Genomic DNA, 23,295 nt, shown 5'->3' on the forward strand with positions numbered 1-23,295 from the left:
CCTCCTTTTTCTTCTTTCTTTCCCCCTCCCCCATTCCTTCTAACAATAGGTTTTCCCTTAATAGAGCTAAAATTTAATCTATTAATTTAGAAAATTAATAATCTTTTTATTTTTTCTATTTTTCATTATTTCCTGAATATTCTCTTTGAACTAATAACAATTTATGGAATATTTTAATATTCCTTAGCCCTTAGATTTTTCTTAATATACAATTTGTTTCATGGCATGGTTAAAATGTAGTGCCTTTAACATCTTTCAGTTTATTGAAGTCTGTTTTCTAGTTATTATTCAATCAATTTTTATAAATATTCCATGGATACTTGAAAGGAATGCATATTTTTGGTAAAGTAGAGCATTCAATAGGTATCTATTGATTAAATCTTATGTACTTCAAATTATTGATAGCCACGACATGGTCCATGAGTAGCATATAAAATTCTTCCTCACAGCATGAATTTTAGCTCATTTCTTCTTAACATTTTAGAAAGATGCTTGATGTATTTCAAAACTTCTCATGTAGTTGTTTATGACCCATATTTTTGTTGTGAATGGAACCATCAATTAGGACTAATTTATTGCCTCTGCTCTGTTTAAGATCTTAAATTTTATTGAAGCTTTTTTAATGTTACCTCTACTGTTTTTATTGTATCTGTGCTTGCACATTGGTACTCATATTTTAGCTTTCTTAAATATTATGTCTCTGGTAAGCAGAGTACATTTTAAACTGTGAGATATTTGATTTTTAATGTAGTTTAAACTCTTAAGTTCTTGTACTTACTGGCATGTTTGATTTTGCTTGAATCATCCTGCCCTTTTTGATTTTTAGTTTTCCTTCCCGAGTTTTGCTTTTCTTGATAATTTTCTTTGTGTGTTTTTTAATAATTAAGATGGCAGAGTAATATTTCAAATTCAAAACATTGTGATTTTCAAAAAGATAATTGAGTTCTTCTCTTTTTACAAAAGAAGGGTATAAGTGAATAGAAAATGAATCGCTTCCTGTCTTGGTAAAAGAAGGCAGTACTGCTTGGCGCTCTGCCTCCCTTTTCTTTGATTTCAGGTGCTTATACTTTTGGATCCAGGGTGCTGTTTACAAAATAAATAGTATATGTTGATGACTATTGCATGTAGTAAGCACACACCCCCCCACACACACCATCCCCGACTTGTGCAGTCCTTGCAGAACAGAGCAGGTCGATGGAGATAACGAGGAAGCTGACCTGACAATATGGCCTTAATAATCAATGGGGAACATCTTGACTCTTCCATGACTTCTAAATATTATTGATAAAACATGACTTAACTCTCTTGTCTTTAGCTATAAATATGCAGGGAAATGAAAAATAGAAAAACTAATATTTAGTAGATGGTGATCTAAAAAATGTCTTTAGCCATATCTAATTCACATACCATAGAATTCACTGTTTTTAAAGAGTGAGATTGTGTGGTGTTTAGTATAATCAGAGAGCCGTGCAGACACCATCAAGGCTTGATCTCAGAGCATCTTGGCACTGTGAAAAGAAACCCTTTTCCTGCTAGCAGTCATTTCTCATTTGTTCCTGACTCCAACCTCTGACAATAACCTTAATTTGTGTGTGTGTGTGTGTGTGTGTGTGTGTGTGTGTGTGTGTGTGGATTTGCCTATTCTGGATATTTCATAAAATTTTCCTTGTACAACATGTGATCTTTTGTAACAGGGTTTATTCCTTTAGCAAAAGTTTTCAAGGTTCAAAGTAACACCATGTATCACTTCTTTATTCCTTTTTAAAGGTCAAACAATATTTCATCTTATAGCTATACCACTTTTTTAAACCTATTCGTCCATTGTTGGACAAACTTTAAGTGACCTAATAATTAGTGACCAAATAATTGACCAAATCTTTCTTCAAATTACTATTTTTATTTTATTTTTCCAAGATCAGACACTAAACTCGGGGGAATTTGAGCTATACTTTCATGTAGAGCCCTGAAAACAGAGAATTGCTGTTTTACCTTTTAATTATATATATCTGATACATTCATCTTTTTAAAATTGTTAATACTATCCTGGCACACGTCTGTAATCCCAGTGGCTCCGGAGGCTGGGACAGGAGGATCACAAGTATACAAAGCCAGCTTCAGCAATGGCAAGTCACTTAGCAACTCAGTGAGATCCTATCTCAAAGTAAAATACAAAATAGGGCTGGGGATGTGGCTCAGTGGTCAAGTGCCCCTGAGTTCAATACCTGGTACCAAAATAAAATAAAAAGGTTAATACTAAGGAAGTGTTGTGAGGGAATGCCAGATGAAAAGGAGAAGATGCTCCTTCGCTGGGTAAGTGCTTGTTAAATTTGCTTAGTAAAGGCTCATGAATATAAATACATTAGATATTTTCTCTTTTCAAGATGCATCAATATATCCTAGAGATTTGAAAGTGCATCCAGGGATCATAATATGTTCTGTCCTTGGTGACAGGCACTGGCAAAGTCCTTATGAAATAGTTATGTGTGCTGTGCCTTGATAGATAATTCACTTGCTCTCGTTCTGTACTGTTGGTTACTGTGCCATTGATTCTTATCAACAAGTGGTTTGACATCTCTCATGCTCATCTGAGCCTCTGTCATGAGCTACAGAAGAGAAACAGAATCTTCAATGATGAGGGACAGTTTCAGAGTCCTGTAGAAAGAAGGATGCCTGGTACAGGAACAGGTGGTGCAGGTACAGGTTGCAAACAGACACTGCTTGGACCATTGCCACATATCACAGGGGGCACGCAAGAGACTTCATGACACAGCTGACAGTTCACAAAAGATCCATCAGAGTGAAAAGAATCTAGAATACAAAGTGTGGATTTTTATCCTATAATAATGGTATTGTTTTATGGAAATATGAGGAAACCCTTTAGTTTTTCTTTTGATTGATCTCTAACATTCCATTTGGTAGACAACAGAAATAAAAACTTTAAAAAGTGACTTTGTGTTCTTCCTGTCTCTTAAGAATTCAGTTTTACCAGGTCTCTTTACTTCCAGTGCCACTATAGTTATTTTCAAAAGTTCAATAAAACCTTTATTTTGTGATGAAGGATATATCTGGTGTTATTTGAGACTAAATCATATTCCATTCAGTACAACAAGCTCACCACTGAGGAATAAGACTGTACTTCCTGTGTATGAACAGTGCACACAGAATGTCAAAATACATTCTACTGTCATGTATAACTAAAAAAGAACAAATAAAATTTTCTTTGAAAAAGTTTTCTCCTGATTGAATCATCATCTTTGAAATAAAATTTGAAGGTTAAATATCATAAAAAGGGTGCATGCAGAGTCCTTCTGGGCCTCTATTCACATACCTGTTCTGCAGTTGACAGCATTTCACTCTTTCAGTTACAAAAGGAAGGTCACTTTCTGGCAGGCCAAACATGTTACAAGACTTGGGGACCTCAAGAAAAGAGCCATCCCACTATGTTTATGGGTAATGCAGGTGAAATAGGATGGAAATGAATTTCTCAGGTTTGGATTCTTAGCCTTGGAAGAGAAGTGCCGATAATATAGGCATTTAAAAGTCCACTAATCATCATGAAACCTCCAGCTAGAAGTTAATTTTCTGTCCTTAATAGTCCCTCAGCACAACATAAACCTGAGGTTTGTAATCCGGGTGCTTATGTGCTATCCCACTTTGTGTTGCACCCAGGTAAATTCATCAGACCCACCCACCCACGGTGAGGCCAGCATTTTGGTGATCGAGCATGACCATTAGAGAGAACTTACAGTCGCTAAGGTTAAGAGAACTTATCCAGAACTTGGAAGTAAGTAAAAGTTGACTCCATGTCCTTTCAAAATCCTGGAGGATGGTCTAACAAACCTGCCCAAAAGCTGTTTAATACTCCTGGGGTATAATCCTTTATTGACTTCCTATATGAGATTGACTAGGGATGTGGTTTTATGAAGTTACACATTAAATTGAAGCTTTTGGTCCTGTAGAGATGAAAATATTTCTGTTCATTTGGTAAAATAAACCTGAGCATTGAAGTTTTATTGCTCTGTGGACACTAGATAATTGTGTTTCTAACCTAGCAATCAGTGTCCAGCATTACTCCTCTCACAAACATTATTCATCTGCAGTTTCTTGAATTCTGTCATGAACTAGGTTTATCTTGGCAAATCCCTTGTGAGTTAGTTGACCTGTTTTTATTCTACATTATTATGAAAGATGATTTTTTAACTTTTGGTTAAAAAAAAACATACTTTGATACTATTTATTTAGCTTCACTACCACACAGTCTAAGAGTTTTTCATTTAAGTTTTCATGGTGTTTCTCTTATCCTTACATGAATGACTCTTTTTTATGATATAGGTTGGCAATAATTTGTTTTCTAATCTGTCAATCAGGAGAAAACTCTCAACCATATTTTCCTATTTAAAAGGAGCATAGATTTCTCTTGGTCTCTTCCATCCACTTTCATGCTCAGAAGCCCCCGAACAGTTTTAAGTCTTGACTGAATAAAGATACAAAGTTTGTAGCCAAGTTCTAGTGTTTGGTCACGGCCTGTGTTGTGCAGCTCAGCTACACTGCCTACAAGGCCTGGTTTTCTTACTTGAGAAAGAAAATTTACTTTCCAAATCTAACCGCTCATCAGAATTCCTTGAAGATCTTTAAAAAAAAAAGCCATTTTCAAGACCTCCCATTTTTCTTCAGTTAGAATCTCTGGCGGTGGGGCTTGGGGTTCAAATGTCTTACTGGTAATTGTGACATGGCTGGTGAAGGGACCCCTACTTAGGAATAACTACATTCACCTGTGACAATCTGTAACTCTGCTTTAGCCTCCAGCCAGAATATATATCAGAATTCACCTAGAGCACTTTGCTGGCCAGGGCCATACCCAGCATGCTTTGTTCTGTCCTAAACCTTGTTGCACAATCTGCAAGTAGATGTGGATGCTGATTGACTAGGGGAGGAAGAGCACACTCAGTTTTGAAAAACTGCAGTAAGAGACCAGTTGCCCGATTCTCAGTTTTATATAGAGCTGGCCGAATGGGGAGAGGCTGGAGTTATCTACACACATACTTCTGGCCTGGCGAACTGGGCTATTTTGGAACAGGGGGTTTGGTAATCAGCTCTTCTGTGGCCTATCCAGCAAGACTATAACCTGCTTTCCTCCCTGAGGACGGTGACTCTGTCTCTGACTGGATTTCTTTCACCTGCATGTGCCTGGCACCCCGCAGACCTCCCTGGGTGTATGGTGGTGCCTGAATGCTTGGCTCTGGTGAATGGCTGCCTGCTGTCTTTATCTCCAGTGGAGGTTTATCTCCAGTAGAGGTTTTAATGAGAAATTGGGAGAGACCCTATATGAGAGTCCATAAAATGACAGGCCACTTCAACTCAGAAGCTTGGGAATTATCTCCTCAAAAATTAAGAACACTCACTTGGAGTGTGTACTTGAGAGAGCAGAGCTAGCAAGAAAACTACACCTTTTATCTGTTGTCAAAATTAAACTTTATCTTGTTTTGTGATACATTAGATTTCCAACATCAACATTATTATTTTCATAAACTTTATCTTACAGCTTTTCTATTTTACGCCATGTTATAAAGAAACAAAAACATGATGCCAAGTTGGTTCCAACCCCTGACACACTTTTTGTGGAAACTTAAATTTGGTTTAACACCATGGAGAGAGGTTCTTTAGGATCAGACAGGATAATCGGCGACAGTAATAAAGTGAAGGGAAGAAAGCAAAGTAGTACTTGCCTTGATATTGGCAAGTCAAGTTCCCCAAAATGTTCTACTAAAAGATACACCATCCCCCTTTTTATTAAAGGGTGAAGCTTGTTGGTTTGGATTTCAAGTTATAGTTTGGATTCTGGTCAATTTCTTCTTTTGCTTCAGTGGCCTCTTTGCAAATAAGACTTTTAATAGAAATCTGCATGTCTTCTAAATGTGAGTATGAACAAACGGGATATGTGGAAATCCCAGTTAAGACTAGGTGGACTTTGGACATCAACTATCTCCTTTTCCCTTGTTCTTGCGATGACTCATATGACATTGAAATAAGAATGTTGTCACATGTGTATTTCGTGACATACATTACCGCAGCTCTTGTTTGAATTTCCATGTTTGTGTATTTTTGCTTTTGATGTGGTAACTTTGGAAGACTGGATACGGAGAAAGCGTAAGTAGCTTTACAATGTTTGTCTTGTTTTCTCCTCAGGTAATCAGAACTTATAAAATCCATCCCCATGGAAATGACATAGACTGTGGTTGGGTCCTAGAGTAACTCAGGCACATTTCTGTAGCTTACAAGGTAGCTGAGCTCTGGTCACAGGGGCGGGGTGGGGATAAGCGAAGGCCTGGGACCTGGAGGTTGGAGACATGTTCTTCAGGAGTACAGAGAAGTGATCTGGGAGAGGAAGAGAGGAGGGTCAGTCTTTCCAAGGCTTCTAAAGAGGAATGTTCATTGTTCACCTTCTTCTTACCTCAAATATTCAAATCCTGGTGCACAAAGAGTGCTGTGTCATGTGCCGTGTGACATCAGCTCCAGTGTTGCCTCTTTAATCTCCAACCACCTCATCCTTCCACATTCCTCACTTCTTACAACTAAGACTCTTCACTCTTTAGTGGGGTCTAGCTCTTGTTAGGGCAGAAATATAACTGAGCTATTTTGTTCATGAATTAAAATTAAATATGCCTTCAGAGAACTTTTTTAAAAAGAACATTTTTCCAAGAGAAGGTTTATTTGCCATTAATATGTTTGTTTTTTTTTTTTTTCTTCAATAGGGCAGGGTAACAAAAGTAAATGAAGCCATGTAGGCCTTGGGAAGGATTGAAAAGTGTCTCAACAGAGGTGACCAGGGCTGTGCAAAGCAGTAGACTCCATGGGGCAAATTGTGTCTGTCAGGGAAGTCTCTGAGTAACAGCTGGACTCGTGTTTGTTCATTTTTAAGCAAAAGCAATGGCCATCACTAGTTCAGTCATTTGGGTACGCGAGGTGTTTATACATTCATGCAGTAGGAGCTGCCTGTGCTGTATAGGGAAAAGCTGGTCTTTCATGATAGAAGAGATTATGAGGAAGGAGTTAGGAAAATGGAGCTGGGTGTCTCTGGGGAAGTAAAAAAAAAAAAAAAATGCCCAGCTTTACTTTGTAAACTATTTGCAAGTTATAAGGAATATTCTATGCTCATTTCTATTTCCAACTGAATTTGAACCAGATTACCTTGATGTTGAGGCTTTTTCCAATGTTTTTTCTTTTCTGCTTATTTTTAAGAATATTTTCATTGAAATATTATATTTTTTCCAGAACTACTTGTTATTGCAAAGCAATTTCCAAGTGTGGCCCATCAGAAGATTAAAGACACACACCATGGAATCTGAACTACCCATATATAATCAGGAGAGGACCCAGGTGTACCTCTCAGAGGTGAAGTTACTATGGCAGGAATGGGGACAGGACCTGAGTTCCCATTGGGGAGTGTGGTAAGATGTACGTCTTGCCATGGCTGCCAGGATCACTGCTGTGGGTCTGGCCTCCAGCAAGAAGCCCACAGTGGGCATCCTACTATGAGAGGACTCCCTCCTGGACTCCAAGTGCCCTGGTTCTATCTGCACAAAATCTTCCATCTCAGATAAAACTTAATTGATTAAAAAAAAATATTATGTCTATTCCAGCCCTGACTCCTGAAAGTGCCAAGAATCAAATTCGGAGATTTAAGTGAGATTAGGACTTCTATAGACTTAATGCCGAATTGTTGCGCTGAATTTTCAAATCGCTGTTAGAGACCAGTTCAGTCATTTTTCTAATAAAGTTTTCCTTCCATGCCAAGCAAAACAAATGCAATCCACAGGGGATCACGATAGCAGAACTGAGATAGTTTGACTTCCAGATGATGGGCAATTTGGTCGGCGTGTTAAGACGAACCAAATTGGGAAGAGGGGGGCATGCTTTGCATTCTGATTCTATCACACGTCTATTTTAGAGTTCCTCCTTTGTTCTTTGGTTTCCTCAATTGTGTGTAAGATGAAGTAATAAAACTGCTTGCCTCATTCACTGCATTTGTATGTGTGTTGCAGAAAAATGTTCCATTACAGTTGGGATTATAGCTGGTCTAAGCAGACTAAATGTTTCCTCACTTATGTATCTGGTTGTTCTACTAATGTGCATGGGAAGCTCAGCCCTTTCTCCCAGGCCTGGTGGTGGAGATGGGTGGACCTGCTTCTAGACTTGTAAGAATGAGCCGCCCAAGCTGCACTGTGCTGACCAAGTGTAGGGATTCTGACTGTGGAAGTATTCCTCTGGTACACAAATTCCCGGGGGGAGGGGGCAGGGTAACAGCCACCCTGTTTCCCACCCTTAGAATGCCCTGATCTTAGGATCTAATAACATAGCTAATATGTGTGCGATGTCTAGCTGGTGTGCCAATTCCCCAAGAAGTCTATGGGTTAGAGCCTCATCAAGCTTCGACCTTGATTGCAGGCACAGAGCTCCTGGGAATAAAAGAACTTGTTTGCTAGATAACTACAATGTTTCACCAAGCTCTGGTGCTCCTGGATGTGCCTGCCGAACAGTAACTTCAGACAATGGACTTTTTTGAGAGCCCACAAAGCTCCTAACATTACATATTGTAACTGTAAAATGTAACTGCAGATTAAGCAACCTACTGACACTCTAAACAGTAATGTGGTTATGGTACTAATGACCTAAGGTAACCTATTGAATAAACGTGGCCACTTGGACAGGGGGCACTCTGCCACCTTCCCGGCCTCTGCACCTTGTCTCTGATTATTCGATCCTTGCAACCAAGCATCTCTCTATACTCAGGTCATCTCAGAGCCTCCCCTTGTGTGTCTGTGGCCCAACTTGGGCTTCCTCACAGGGTGTGGCCTCATGTCAACTGGACTTCTTTCACAGAGATGGAAGGCTTTCCGAGGGGTTATTCCATCTAGCAAGGTGAAGTTTGCGTTACTTTTTATGACTCAGTTGCACAAACCACTCAGTATTATTTCTGGTGCCTTCAATCAGTTACAAGAAAGTCACAGGCACCCAGATTGAAAGATAAGAGGATTTGCTCCATCTTTTGGTGGAGGAGATGGAAAGTTTCTAGAAAAATATGCAAGATTAGAGGTACTGTGGAAACCACTTTTGGAAAGCGCAATCTGGCACAGTCATTGCCGCCTGTGGGAGTCTTCTGTGATCAGTCCCCTGTGCCTCCTCCATTTGGATGTGCTCAATTTGTACTGTCCTTCCTGAGACCTTGTCCCCTGAGATGCAGTTTTCTCTTGAGGCTGAGAGAGGACAGAGGAAAGCAGAAACAAGAGAAGAAAGCACAAGCATGACAAAGTAGAATGAATTTTTCACTCATCTTTCTTGGGTCCTCTGAATTTGATAGGAAGCCTATGGTCTTAGGAGAAGCAACCAGATTTGTCATCCGGTCACATACCACAGTGTTTTATTTCCTTTTTTTATTCCCAAGAATTTGGTAGAGTTTTATTTAACTGCTCCTGATTCATCTCATCTGTGTTGCAGAGAATCTCACCAAGACCAGAGTTCCTTCTGGGATAGAAGGTTAATGACCCTCTGGGGCCAACATATGAGCTACAGCTATGATTGACAGGACCCTGAGGGACAGAGGGACACTCCATTCATTCATTCAGTTATGCAGTCCACAAATATTCATAAAATGCTGAGTACAGAGCAGACACTTTTCTAGAGTTGAGACTAGACAACAGAAAGCAAGAAAATACATAGAACTTTCTTCCCACATAGAACTTCCATTTTAGTGGTGGAGACAAGCAAATGAACAAATAGGTTCCTACAGAGATGTGCACACTGAAGAAAAGAAACAGGTAAGGAGGTAGGGGAGATGAGGCTGCTGCCCAGGAAAGCCCCTCTGGAGAGGTGGTGAACAGACTTAAACCAAATTGATTCAAGTCTGAGATGCCTCATCTTATTAAAAAAAAATAATTTAAAAAGGTGATCCATATTCCAGATCTTTCTTTCAGACTCTAGAGGTTTGGTGCTTGCAATTTTCCTTTACTTGGATGTTTTAAATACTGTAATCACTTTCTTAATAATTATGAATCTTCACAATAGGAAAGCTCTGGAACCAACCTAGACACCCTTCAATAGATGAATGAGTAAGGAAAATATGGTATATAAAAACAATAGAATATTATCCAGCTATAAAGAGGAATGAAATTATGGCATTAGCAGGTAACTGGATGGAACTGGAGAATATCATGCTAAGTGAATTAAGTCAATCCTAAAAAGCAAAGGTCAAATATTCTGTCTGATATGTGGATGCTAACTCATAACAAGGGAAGGTAGGTGGAAAAGTATAGAAGTTCACTGGATTAGACAAAGGCAAATGAAGGTAAGGTGAGGATGGGAATAGGAAAGACAGTAGAATGAATTGGACATAACTTTCCTGTGCTCATATATGAGTACACCAAGAGTGTAACTACATATCATATTCAATCACAAGAATAGGGTCAAAATTGTAATGTGTTGTTCCAGATGTATGTATAATATGTCAAAATATACCCTGCTGTCATGTATATCTAAAAACAAATAAAAATTATTAATTGAATGATTATTCTCTTATAGGTGTATCTTCTCCCACTAAATATATTGAATTCTATATTCATTTAGCCATACTGAAGACAAAAACAAAATTAAACATGAAAATAATCATCAAAGAGACTCAAGATTCAGTTCTGCCTCTGCCTGTGAAACACTAGACAGGTCCCTGGATTTCTTCCTACCTGGAGGAAGAGCAGTGGGGACATTCTGAATACCAATGGTGGAAGTGACTTTCAATATGCCTTCAGGAAATACCTAGCAGAGATTTCCTATATTTTTATAGGAAACACAAAACAAAAACAGGTGTCTTTTCTCTGCAGATCTCCAGTGCCAAAAAATATCCCAATTCTATGAGGGCAAGGCAGGTTGGAATGTGCAGTAACAGGTTTCCGGATGGGCCAATTTGGCAGTGAGCTGAGCAATGGCCCAGCTGTCTCCCACAGGAGGACGCCAGCCACTGTGTGGGTCATGGGGGTGCATTTCTAGAAGGCTCTATTGTCTGACACGACAGAAGATGGTCTCTCCATGGAAAATGAGTCACTGTGATTAAGAGTGAAATAGAGACCCTTTACATCATCTCTTATTCTCAGCATCAAGTTTTGTCTCTGAGATGCTCAATGGCTTTCTGAATAAGGAAGGAATCCATGTCTGAGGTTACATTGAAGAGGCAAGAGTTTAGCTTTTTAACTATTTTTTGACTAATTTCAGTAAGGCTCAATTCTCCATTATATGTTACTAGCAAATATTGATCTTTCATGCTTCTATAAAATGAAGGATGGCCCTTTCTGCCTAAGAAATCAGGAATATTTGTTTCAGTACTGATCAAATCTTCGTAAGGCTCACATTAACCACCTGGTAACTGACACCATTTTGTCAGAGGCCATTTTTAGACTTGAAAATTTTGATGGAGTGTAGGTCCTAAGAAAGAAGACAAATATCCAAAGTAGTTAGCAAAAGCTTGAGTAGAATCACCTTTTTCTATCAAGAAGCTGGGTGAACCCAACTCGTCTCTTAACTTCTTGATGGAATTCATGCCATAGTTTTGATTTTATAGGAACTGTTGGAGAAATCCATCTGCGGAGTTTGTGAGTCTGAGGTTAAGCTGCAATGTGAGAAATAAAAAGAATCCCAACAGTGATGAACTTCTCTGAATGTCCTGTGGATGACGGATGACTAAGACCTTTAGCAAGTGTGCCAATGCCGCCTCTAAAAAGGAAAAAGGATTCAAAGGATTCGGGTCACAAATTTAAAAAAAAAATGACTGTTTATAGAAGTTTCTGGAATGGAGTAGGAGAAGGAGGACCAACATTACCGAGGAACATTTTAGATAGTAGCTAATATTTTCCATTTTACAGAAAAGAAAAACTACACACAGAATTAAGTAAATTTTCAAAGACTGCTGGGAAATGGAAGAACCCTGAGTGACACCCAGACAGCAGAATGTGTCTGAGGGTCACAGTATCCCATTCTACCAGGAACCAATGACAAAAACCCTTGGCAAAAATGAAAAAAAAAAAAAAACATTTCCTGGCTACCTGAGTGTCCTTTAACTTGGCCAAGTGGACACACAAAATTAATCACAAATACCAAGACAATACAGCAACAGTCTGTCTACTTTTCAGTGAGTACTATAATTTCTTATATCCATGATCTGGGTATTCTATTTTTATTTATCAGAACAACTTTGCCAGTTGATGCAACACATAAAAGTTGTCTGAGCTGTGGTCAGAGCCATTATATAATATCACAATTATGAACTGCAAAAGACATAATTGCATTAACTTCAAAGAGAACACAAAGTGATGGTTACATCATAGAATGGCTTAGCTTCATCTCTGGTTTTAAACTTTTCTCACTATTTCCCTACAAAGAACTTCCTTCCCCTTTTAAAAATTCAACTTCATTTTGCAGATTCTTTTTTTTTAATCCACTGGGACAATCTCTGCTATTTTATTAGTGTATTTAGACCATTTACATTTAAATTAACTAAGGCTTAAGACATATTTTAATAATTGTTTTCTTTTGATTTCTTCTGTTTTGTTCCTCTATTTCTTTTACCTGGTTAGTTATTTGAACATTATGTAGAATTCTGTTTTATTTATAATACTTTCTAGTATATTGCTTAGTTTTTAAAATGGTTGTCCTTGGTACATACATGTGCTGCTGGTATGTGTATTTGTACATATATTACATATGTATATAAAACTATAGTCTATTATTAGCAACATTTTAGTACTTTGAATGTAGCATGAAAATCTTACCTCTATTTAGGTCCCATTTGCCATTCCCACTATTGAAATATCATTGTCTTGAGTTTCAGATGGTATCACGTGGTTGAATGGACTGAATGCTTGGGTTTCTATCTCCAAATTCAAATCTTAATGCCCTAATATTTGGAGATAGTGGCTACAAGAAGATAGTTACAGTGAAGTAAAATCCTGAGGGCAGGACTGTGAATTGATAGGATTAATATCTTTATAAGAAGAGACACCAGAGCTGTACATGGTGGTGCATGTCTATAATCCCAGTCACTTGGGAGGCTGATGCAGGAAGATCTCAAGTTAGAGGCCAGCTTCAGCAGCTTAGTGAGTCCTGAACTTAGTAAGGCCAAACTAAAATATAGAAAGAGCTGGGATGTTGCTCAGTGGTAAAGTGCTTTGGGTTTAATTCTCAGTACAATAAAAGAAAAGGAAAAAAAAAGAGGAGAAGGAGGAAGGAGGAGGGAAGGAGAACTAGAAGGAGAAAAAGAAGAAGGGGAGGGGGAGGGCACCAGAGCATACTGGGTTTCTCTCTCCCCTCCCCTACTCCTACAATACACACTAGGGAGGTCATCTGGAGACACAGCAAAAAGTTGTTCATCTTCATGACAGGAAGAGAATCCTCACTAATAACTGAATCCAGTCAGAAACTTGACCTTGGATGTCCATGCACAAGAGCTGTGAGAAAATAATTCCTCTTGTTTAAGACATGCAGACTGGTATTTTTTAAATATGGCTATCAGAGTTGATTATATAGAATGTGTTATAAATTTTGTTCTAATTCTCAAATAAGATTTAGAAAACTCATCAGGAGAAGAAAAGTTTGTGGTGTTCAGCCATATTTTGATCCTTTTCAATGTTCCTTTTTTAAGTTTGAGAATTCCTTCTTTGATCACTCCTTTTTGGTTTAAAGAACTTATTTTAGCCATTCCTTAAGGATAGTTCTGTTAAGTGACAAATATTCCTAGCTTTCCTTCATGTGAAAATGTCTTCATTCCACTGTCATTCTTGAAGAATGGTCTTGCTGGGTGTGGAATTTACCATTGCTGACAGTACTATTCCTTCAGCACTTGAAAAATGTGCGCCTCCCCTCCGTCTTCCATTGTTTCGGATGAGAAATCCACTGTCATTTAAATGGGCATTTCTCTACCTCTAATGCCTTGCTTCCTGTGGCTGCTTTCCAGACCCCATTTTTAGCATTTAGAAGTTTAATTATAATGTGTCTTGGCATGGATTTCCTTAGGTTTATCCAACTTGAGTTTCTATAATTTTTTAAAATTTGTAGATTTATGTCTCTCTCCAAATTTGGGGAATGATTAGTCATTACTACTTCAAATATGGAACTATGAATGATATGATATTGGATCTTGTGTTATTGCCTAGATTAAACAGAGTTGGTTTAAAATTCTATGAGATCCATTTCATAGGGAAGTTGGATAAAATCAGTCTCTTATTTGCTTTTTGTAGAAAATGGATATGATGCCCAACCATATCAGACCTCTGTTGTTTTGCTCAGCAGTTTTTCCATCCCCAATTCAATATGCATAGGCACAAATAATTTTATCTGGGGAACTGCTCTTTCCCTACTGTGTTTGGTGGGGCTGCCAATCATCATCCCATTGCTTCCCATACCACACTCTACAAAGGTTAAATTTTGCCCATCCTAGAAAACAAGTTAATGTATGAGGCATTAGCATAGTCTTGTTCAAATGCATGCCTGGGACAATGTCTCATCCATGAGGGTTTAATTATAATTTGTTGCATGTATAAATAAATAATGACTCAAACTGCAATTCTGTTTTTCTCAGCATAGTGAAGGTGACAAAATACTTAAGGGTTTGTAACACAAGTGAGCAACTGACTGTGATGAAAAGCAGGAATTTATTGCATTTGTAATTTTTCCATCTTTTTATTGCTCTTCCCACAGGACTCCCTCTTCTGTGGCTGAGTCTATCTTACTGTGCAGGTCTTCACCTAGACATCTTGGTGTTTTTCTCCCTACATCCCTAGGTTCCTTAGTTTTCCTCTTTTAGTGTCTCTATCCCCCCTTACTTTTTTGGTTTGTATCTATTTTACTCCTAACTCTGTATTTTATTCCTACTTAACTTCCATTTTTAATTTACCTTTTTGTTTCATATCTGCTTTTTGCCATTCACAATCTCTATTCTGTACCAGATCACAATGAGAGTTTAGAATTTATCTTTTACTTATTTAGTATTTATTTATTCAGTATTTGCTAACTTGTGGAATCAAGATCTGCCTTTCCTTTTCTAACTGGAAGAAGAGTCATTTGAAATATTAAAATTAATATATATCTATATAATATAAAATCTACTAAGCAACCAATTTACATATTAAATACATTTAAATTTGGCACGAAAATCAAAGATAGTCATATAGAGAAGATAATAGAGCTTTTTATTCCATCTCTGACTTTTAACCAATTTTAATTTTTTGTGGTTCAGGGTATGTTAATAGAAAAAAAAAATCCTGTTCTCTAGTGTAAACATGAGTCTATCATGATTTTGATTAAGCTGAGGCTAAAGCCACAGGGACTATGACAAGCGGGTTTGATGACAGTAATGTTGACTAACCTCCATATGCCTGAGCATCTGGTTTTAAGACACTGAACAGGACACACTCAGCACCAGCTCAGCATTTAGGGTACTCACTGATGAATGTTGAGTATGCACATTCGGAGCTGTCCAGGTGGAAAAGCGCGTTATGGCCAGGGAGCTGGCTATTGACCTCATCTCTGGCCTTTCATTCACCCCATTTCCCAGGCCTCAGATCTGCCCCTGCATGAACTGCTGCGGAGCCTGGTTCCAGGGGGAGAGAAGCAACTGTCTGCCTTGCCTGGAGGAGAGCAGGCGGCGTGGCTGGCTCATGCTTCCCAAGCACTGTCCCTGTTGCTCTGCTTCTCTTTTCCATGTTCCCTCTGTTGCCTGCTTTGTGCTCACCCACCCAGAGCTCAGTCCTCTGTCCTTCTCTACCTCCCAGCCCAGCAGAAGACTTTATCTTATTGTGTGTCAATACACTGATCTGTCCCACAGGTATTACCCTTGGTCTTCAGTGGAAATAAACGGACTCGTTTCTTGGAGCCTGGGACACCTACCTGGTCCTTGCAATTTCCCTCCTGACGTCCACCCCCTCTAGTCCTGATGATAGGTATTCAGTGCTCCCAAACATGTGCTTGGAAGGTTTGGTAGAGTATTTTTCTCCTCCTCAAATTACCTTAATTACCTTATACATATTAAAATTGGACAAGACCCTTCAAAATATTTAAGTGACATTTCATTGGTGTACACAGAGTATGGCCATTTGTATCAATTGAGTAATTATCAAGCTAATTAGCTCCAAATCCATTACTTTCTTTAGTTTTACTTTTTTTAAAAAAAGCTAAATTCTAGTGCTTGCAGGGAGAAAGTACTTCTTCCACACTTACAATGTGTTCTCCCAGGATGGTTTATGAGGCTGTATTCACGCACTGTAAACATACTCACATCCTTTTACAACGAGGAAAGAAAAAGCTGAGATTTACAGGTTTAAACAATAATTTTATTCCATAAGACTTAAACATGAGCTATGGACATTCCATTCACAGGATTACGCAGTTAATGAAGTCAATTAATGCACACCACACTTTGAAGAGCATCAGCAGGAACTAAATTAGCCTTTGGGGAAGGATATTTATGGGTTTTGTTGATTTCAGGGAAATATTTGACTGATAGTGGTCCTGCGTATGGGAGGTGGTTTGCCCCCAAGCCATTGGATTGTGCAGATGCCCTTCCGTCTTCTCAGTACGTGATGCTCTCACTTGCTTCCCCAGGGGAAAGTCTGGACTAGACTCGGGGAGCGCTCTCAGGTCTGCCCCAGCGTCCCTCAGCAGCTGGCCCAGATTCATGGTCAAGGTTCAGTCATTGGTTCTCCTATTTCTCACCATCAGTTAAAAACAAAAATCATAAGATGGCCAACATTGAAAACATCAGCTTAACCTAGGGAATTCACTGCAGTCACTTTCAAAACAGTTTATAATTGTTCCAGCTAATTTTGGTAATGGGGAGACCAAAGTATGGTGGACAGTAGGAACCCTCAGACTTCTTAGCTGCTGTCTTCCTGGAAGATATCTATTTTCCACCCTCTTCACATTGTAAAGAGCTACCACAGACATAAGTGGGTTCCAACTGTGTATGTCCCCATGCAGATTGTGCACCTTGGAGAACTGAAGTCGGGTAAGTCGATGAAACAGTGTTGGGGTGCAGCGGAGTGTCGGAGGGAGAGACCACACAAGAGACTCACTTCATGCAATCGCAGGGGGGAAATTTATTGGGGGATCCGTTCCAGCGCGCTGGGACTCTGTGCCCACTCAAGAAGGGAGAGCGACTCGGAGCCCAGAGCAGAGTTCAAGCGGAGCTTAAGTACACTTTTTGGAGAGGGTGGGGGGCTTTGCATACATCAGAACAAATCATCATGAGGCGCGGGAAAATTGAACAACAACCCTGAGTCAGGATTAGTGCATACATTGGCGGGAACAGATTGGACAGGGGTGATTGGTGCTCCTAAGTGGGGTACACATTCAAACTGATTGGTTTAGGTCCTGCAATGCCTACGTGCCAAGCAACTCAGAACCCTTAGCTATTAAACAACCAGAAAGTCAGTGGAAATATTTACTGGGCAGTTCCAGCATTGTCCTAACAACTTTACAGAGATTACAGGTTCCGGGGGTAGCAGGGGAATTTTAACAATACCTAGTCTTTACTTTTTAGCCCAGGCCTTGCCATTTAGAAGCTTTACAATGCCCAGTCTTTTACACTTTAACTCAGACTTTTGCAGCTTAGAATCAGCTTAGAAATTTTACCTTTACAACAGTAGCTGGGTTTCTCCTCCTATACTGCTCCACAAAGTTGAATAAAATGTATGACCATTTTTGCTGTATTGTACATTTGGTATACTCTAAAATACAATAGATTATATGAAAATTCATCAATATATTGATTTTCCATAATATGGAGGAAGCAGCAGTAAGACTTTTTATGTACAGAATGACTGTAAAGATGCTTTCCGATTTTAGGAACATAAAACTGTACAAACAAAATCTGTGCTCTAGGTTTGAGAAAACACTATAGTGGTTGCTAAAGAAAGACTCACTTTACTTCTCCTTCACATTAAGGGAGCAGACAGCAGAGAGCAGTTTCCCAGACGCTCAAGGATACTGGAATTGCTTGATGTTTATTTATAAGATACTTTATTTCTAGGGTGAGTATGCAAAATGCAATGGAGAAGGTTCAAAGAATTCTAGCCTGAGATGTATGCGCAAGTCACGTGGCCTTTATTGCTTGTTAGATTCGCAAATAAAAAGAGATGCCCACAGGTTCTGTTTTGTAATCTAGACTCAATCGGTCCTATTCTTTTGGAGGGGAGGGAACGAGGGTGTTGAAAACATTGTATTTATTTGACTATTAAAAGAACATTTCTAACAAAATAAGGAAATCACAAACCCAAGAAAGATAATTATGTATGATCATGGTGAAGTTTATTTCTGTTTTTACCAAAGTGAGGCATGAGGTTTTACATATGCTCCTGTTGTTTTTAGCAGGAGATGGGGGAAGCAGGGAGAGTTTGGAGGGAATAATGGAGCTCTAAAGTCGTGATGCTTTTCTCCTAAGGTAGCTGTGCTCATTGACTTCACTCAGACTCATCAGTTGTAGCCAAAGAAATCGGCCAAGTCAAAGTCGGAGGAGACCAGACTTAGAAACAGGTAGAAATTTGAGTGTTTGATACTGAAAGAGGGGATAGTTATATATTTACATTGAAATATAATACATGATGGATTTTAATAGACTTAAGAGTTAATTACACACACATACTGAGAGAACTATAGATACTAAATAGAGATACTATAATAAGTACAAGAATATTTTCTCTGGGGAGCCCAGGCACCTGGCCTTGTAGGGGCTGCTCCTGTTACCCCCTCCCACACACATTTTCGGTGTCTCTGAGTATCTTCAGTCAGAGTCCTTGGGCCGAGACCTGTGACGTGCTTCTGGAATCTGAGCCAGGCTGGGCCTATTGCCCGTGGATGTCCGCCCCTGACATGGCAGTGACTGCCTGATGTTCCTCTTTTATAATCAATTCTTTTTTCAATTTTAGAGTTTCTGGGAAGTTTGTATTTTTTTTCTTTCAGAATTTTTAGAAAGACCTTTACTACAATTTAAACAAAACTTTAGTTTTCTTTAACAGATGACTGTTGATGACAACCTACCATAGCACTGAACCCTTGCTAAGTTCCGGACAGACACTAGTTAATTACCTAGTTTAGCTTTCACCCCATCTTGGGGGTGAACTGTTGTGGCAGTTCCAGATGAACACTCTGGGATTAACTGAATAATGCATAGCCATGGTGCTGGATCCATGATTGGAGAGGCCTGAGGGAGCTGGTCAGGGAGATGGTTAGGGAGGATTTAGTTTACTGCTTCATTTTTACAGAACAGGGAAGTAAACCTCTGACGCAGAAAGTGATTTGACCAAGGTCTTGTTGGGGAAGTATTTTGGAAATGGAAACAATTCAGGATGATGTCTATATTCCTCTCAGTGTGTATGTATATAATTCATATATAAATATATTGGTATTTATTTTATACTGTATAAGCTTTTAAATATAAATCAATTATTTCTTCTGTCTTCAAAAACTCAAATTTCTAACCATGTCCGTCCCATGTTTCTAAGCCCAGTCTTTACCAGCTCTGAGCTGGTTGATTTCCTTGGCTGCAATCACACAGCCCAAGTGAAGTCAATTAGCACAGCTATGTTAGGAAAAAATAATTTCACCACAGTAGAGCCATATTATTCCCTTGACACTCTCCTTACTTCTCCCTCTTCTGCCCAAAACAAAAGCACATGCAAAACCTCAGGCCTCACTTTGGTAAAAATTGAAACGGATTGCCAGCCTCTGGTCTGTTCTGGGAAACCAGGCTCCCTCATGAACAGGAGTGAGGGACACCAGGCCTGCTGCTACGTGACCACTTGTGAGCCCTGGAGCACTGATATTCTGCTGCTGCTGCTGCTGCTGAGGCTCCCTGGATTCTGGGCCGGGGAGGGGAGGAGGGGTTGGAGGAGCTGGGCTCATCCTTTCTGGATGAGAGTCCATCTGTAGGAAAGCTCTCAGGACCTCCATCAGAGAGTTGCCTAGTTATGTTTCACGAATAAGAACTGATTAGATTAGCAATAGAATAAGAAATTGGGCTTTTATAAAAACACATTAAAGACACGGAAGCAGAAGCATATCGAGAGAATGGGGAAATACCTTCCCTTCGGCTTCGGTGTCACCTCTTGGCTCTTGTGGTACAGCCCCCTGTCAGTCTGCCCCACAAGAAAAGATACAAGTGCTAGATGAGGGACATGACCCAAACGCGCCCCCTGCTCCCGGAGAGCTCAGGGCTCCCTTCCATCAGACCCTGCTGGACAGGGCAGCTGGGTCTGCTTTCTGCCTCCTTGCTCAGCCTGGGTGTTGGCATTGACCTTTCTACAACTTTTTAGTTGAACAGCTAAGCTTTTTTTTCTTTCACTCTCCTTTTAGCTCCTCATTCTGCAAGGATCACAAGTGAGTTCAGCAAGGATAAAGTGACGCTCTAGAGGTTAAAGTGGAGCGATGAAGAGACAGCTGTTACCTCAGTTAAGGAAAATCATCATCATTTCCCACCCTTTGCTCTGCATCTCCACACCCCGACCTGGGTGGGATCTTCAGCACACTTCCAGTTCTCCGTGCTCAGTCTGCAGCCCATCCCATTGGCTGACTCATCTTTTCCTTTGTATTTTTCGTTTCTGTCATTGTTTATTTGTCTAAGTGTGGTTGTGGTATTTCTGCCTGTTTCTGTCATATTATACTTGTTCTATTTAAATGCACATTCTACACCTATATTTATCTTATAGTATTATTTAGATTATTCCATAAAAGTCACTACCTCTGCAATAAATTAGTATTCTGATTGTTGGTGATTGTCTTACTTAAATTCTTCACATTGTTTTAGAATTTCAGCTGGTGAGTTAATTCAAGCAGAATGAATAAACAGTTCTCTCCTTCCTCAAAACTCCCCTCTTACCACCTAGTAATTTTATATTTGTCTCTACTCAGTCCCTGGTCCTTCAGGCCAGTCTAGACTGCTGTTCTGGGGATGTAGTGGGCATCACAGACTGAGTCACAGAGGGGAGGCTGGGTTCACTTCCTGGTCACCAGGCAGCTTGCATAACGGTATTCCTTCCCTGCACTCTGCAGAAGTTTTCTCAGCTTCCTTCTTGAGTGGGGAAGCCTCAGCTCAGTCCCTGGTTTCCAACAGTGAGGCTGCCTTAGGTCCCATCTCAAGACAGGATCTCTGGGACTGTTGCATTGATGGGTTTTGAATCCATACCAGTGAGTTCTAGAAGCACCATTCCTGACCACCAAGCTGTCTTGCCCAGTGCCATGGCACACAGATGCAGGACCAGAGGTTGAAGTGCCATGAGAATGTCCCCTGAGGAGCTCAGTTATACAGAATAAACAAATTACAGTGGAGGAGCCAGAAGTTAGTCTTCAGAAAGCAAAAAAATAAAAAATAAATAAAAATTAAAAAAAATTTTAAAAAAAGCTTTCTGTATCACACAGGAACAGGATGCTCTGAACTTGGATTAGCACTCAGCCCCCAAGAGTGACACATTACTTGATGTGTAAAATTTTAAGTCAAGGAATCACTTTACCTTGATGTCAACATAAATGAGAATTCTCTTTGGTCAGGGATATACATGACAATGTAACAGTTATGAAAGGAACATCATTGTTTTTTCAAGAATTATCAGAATTCTAATATTTGAATTTACAAGTTCAAGAATGTTAGAATTTTTATTTTTATGGCACAAACCTGTAGCAATCCTCTAAACAGCAAACATATCTATACATGAAGTTATGTGTATGAAATCCATTTACCAACTAATAAAATTTTTGTTCAATTATAAAATATAAAGACAAAATTATCTTTCTGCTCTTATTATATAAATTATTTCACAAAATCTTTACATAAAGAAAATGTAAGAGAAATATAGAGACACTGGATAGTTTAATAAAATTAGTGTGTAATATTTCTGAATTGTATGGGATTAGTTTTTAAAATTTTGTAATTTGTTATCACTTCTTGTTTTAATAAATGTTCACCAATATCAATAGTATATCTAATTTGGTATTCTTATTTTTATTTATTTGTACCACAGATTGAACCCAGTGGTGCTCAATGAATAAGTCACATCCTCAGCCCATTTTTTTTTTTTTTAATTTTGAGACACATTCTCACTAAGTTGCTTAAGGCCTCGCTAAGTTGCTGAGGTTGGCCTTGAACTTGTAATCTTCTTCCCAAGCCACTGAGATTACAGACTTGGCACCACCGTGCCTAGGTATTCTTATTTTTTAAAGCATTCTCAAAGTGTGGTGGGCTACAGTCCTACTACATCTGCATTGGCTTCTGCCTAAGTCTGTATTTCCTCTATGGATTTCAGTGAGTTCAAGGAAAAAAGGTGACTGCTGTGTGTGAACCACCCCCATGCAACTCAGTGCTGACACAGCTCAGGGGCCCCACTAGGCTTGAGTGATTAATTTGCAAAGGACCTGCCTCATCCTTTGGAATACTCGTAGCTGTTCAGAACAATTTGAAGGGTTTCTCTAGTTTCCCTGATTTTCGTTCCTTTATTTTAAACGATGCTGCTGATTCTTGTCCTATGATTATGGTAGCATGAAATAATTTATTAAATAAGATTACAAAATGGTGAAATCCTGAATTTATCTATTCAAAGAGTAAATTGGTACCACTTCCCTCTAAGAATGAATCTTAGAGATTATAGAGGAGGAGAATGCTTTTCCAAAACCCTTACAATTTTAATTGTCTGAGAAAGGCTAGTTTTAACTATTTAATTTATTACAACCATTTTGGAAGATTTATGGTGTTATAGGAATAGTTTCATTAACTTCCCATCCCTGTGAACCCTTTCTTCAACATGTTTTAAAATAGGAATCACTGAGAAAGGATATGTTTTGGTCTTTGAGGAAGCTTGGCCTAGAGTAAATAATTTTTCCACAGATAAACAAATCTGTTGAACAAGAGATTTCCCTGCAAGAGAGTAGCAGATCTGCTTAGGGAGAAAATGTCTCTTTAATCTATCATTTGGGATATGATAGTCCCTGGATTTAGTTCACAGTTGTTGGAAACATGTTGTTGGCAAAAGAAGGGTACTTAGGAAGATCGCTACATAAATTTCTACCATATTCCCCTGAGCACAGAGATTTAGATAAGATGCATATTTCAATGTTTCATATTTCAGTATTTCATATCTCAACATTCCAATTTTCCTTTTGGGTATCTTTAAAAAAGTGAAGTCTGTGCTAGGAACCAATGATGTATCTGAAGTTTTCTAGACAAAGGCCCAAACAATGCCAAATATCTTAACTGCATTTTGGGATATCCAAATG

This window comes from Urocitellus parryii, chromosome 12 (assembly GCF_045843805.1).
Source record: "Urocitellus parryii isolate mUroPar1 chromosome 12, mUroPar1.hap1, whole genome shotgun sequence".
Classification (NCBI taxonomy): Eukaryota; Metazoa; Chordata; class Mammalia; order Rodentia; family Sciuridae; genus Urocitellus; species Urocitellus parryii.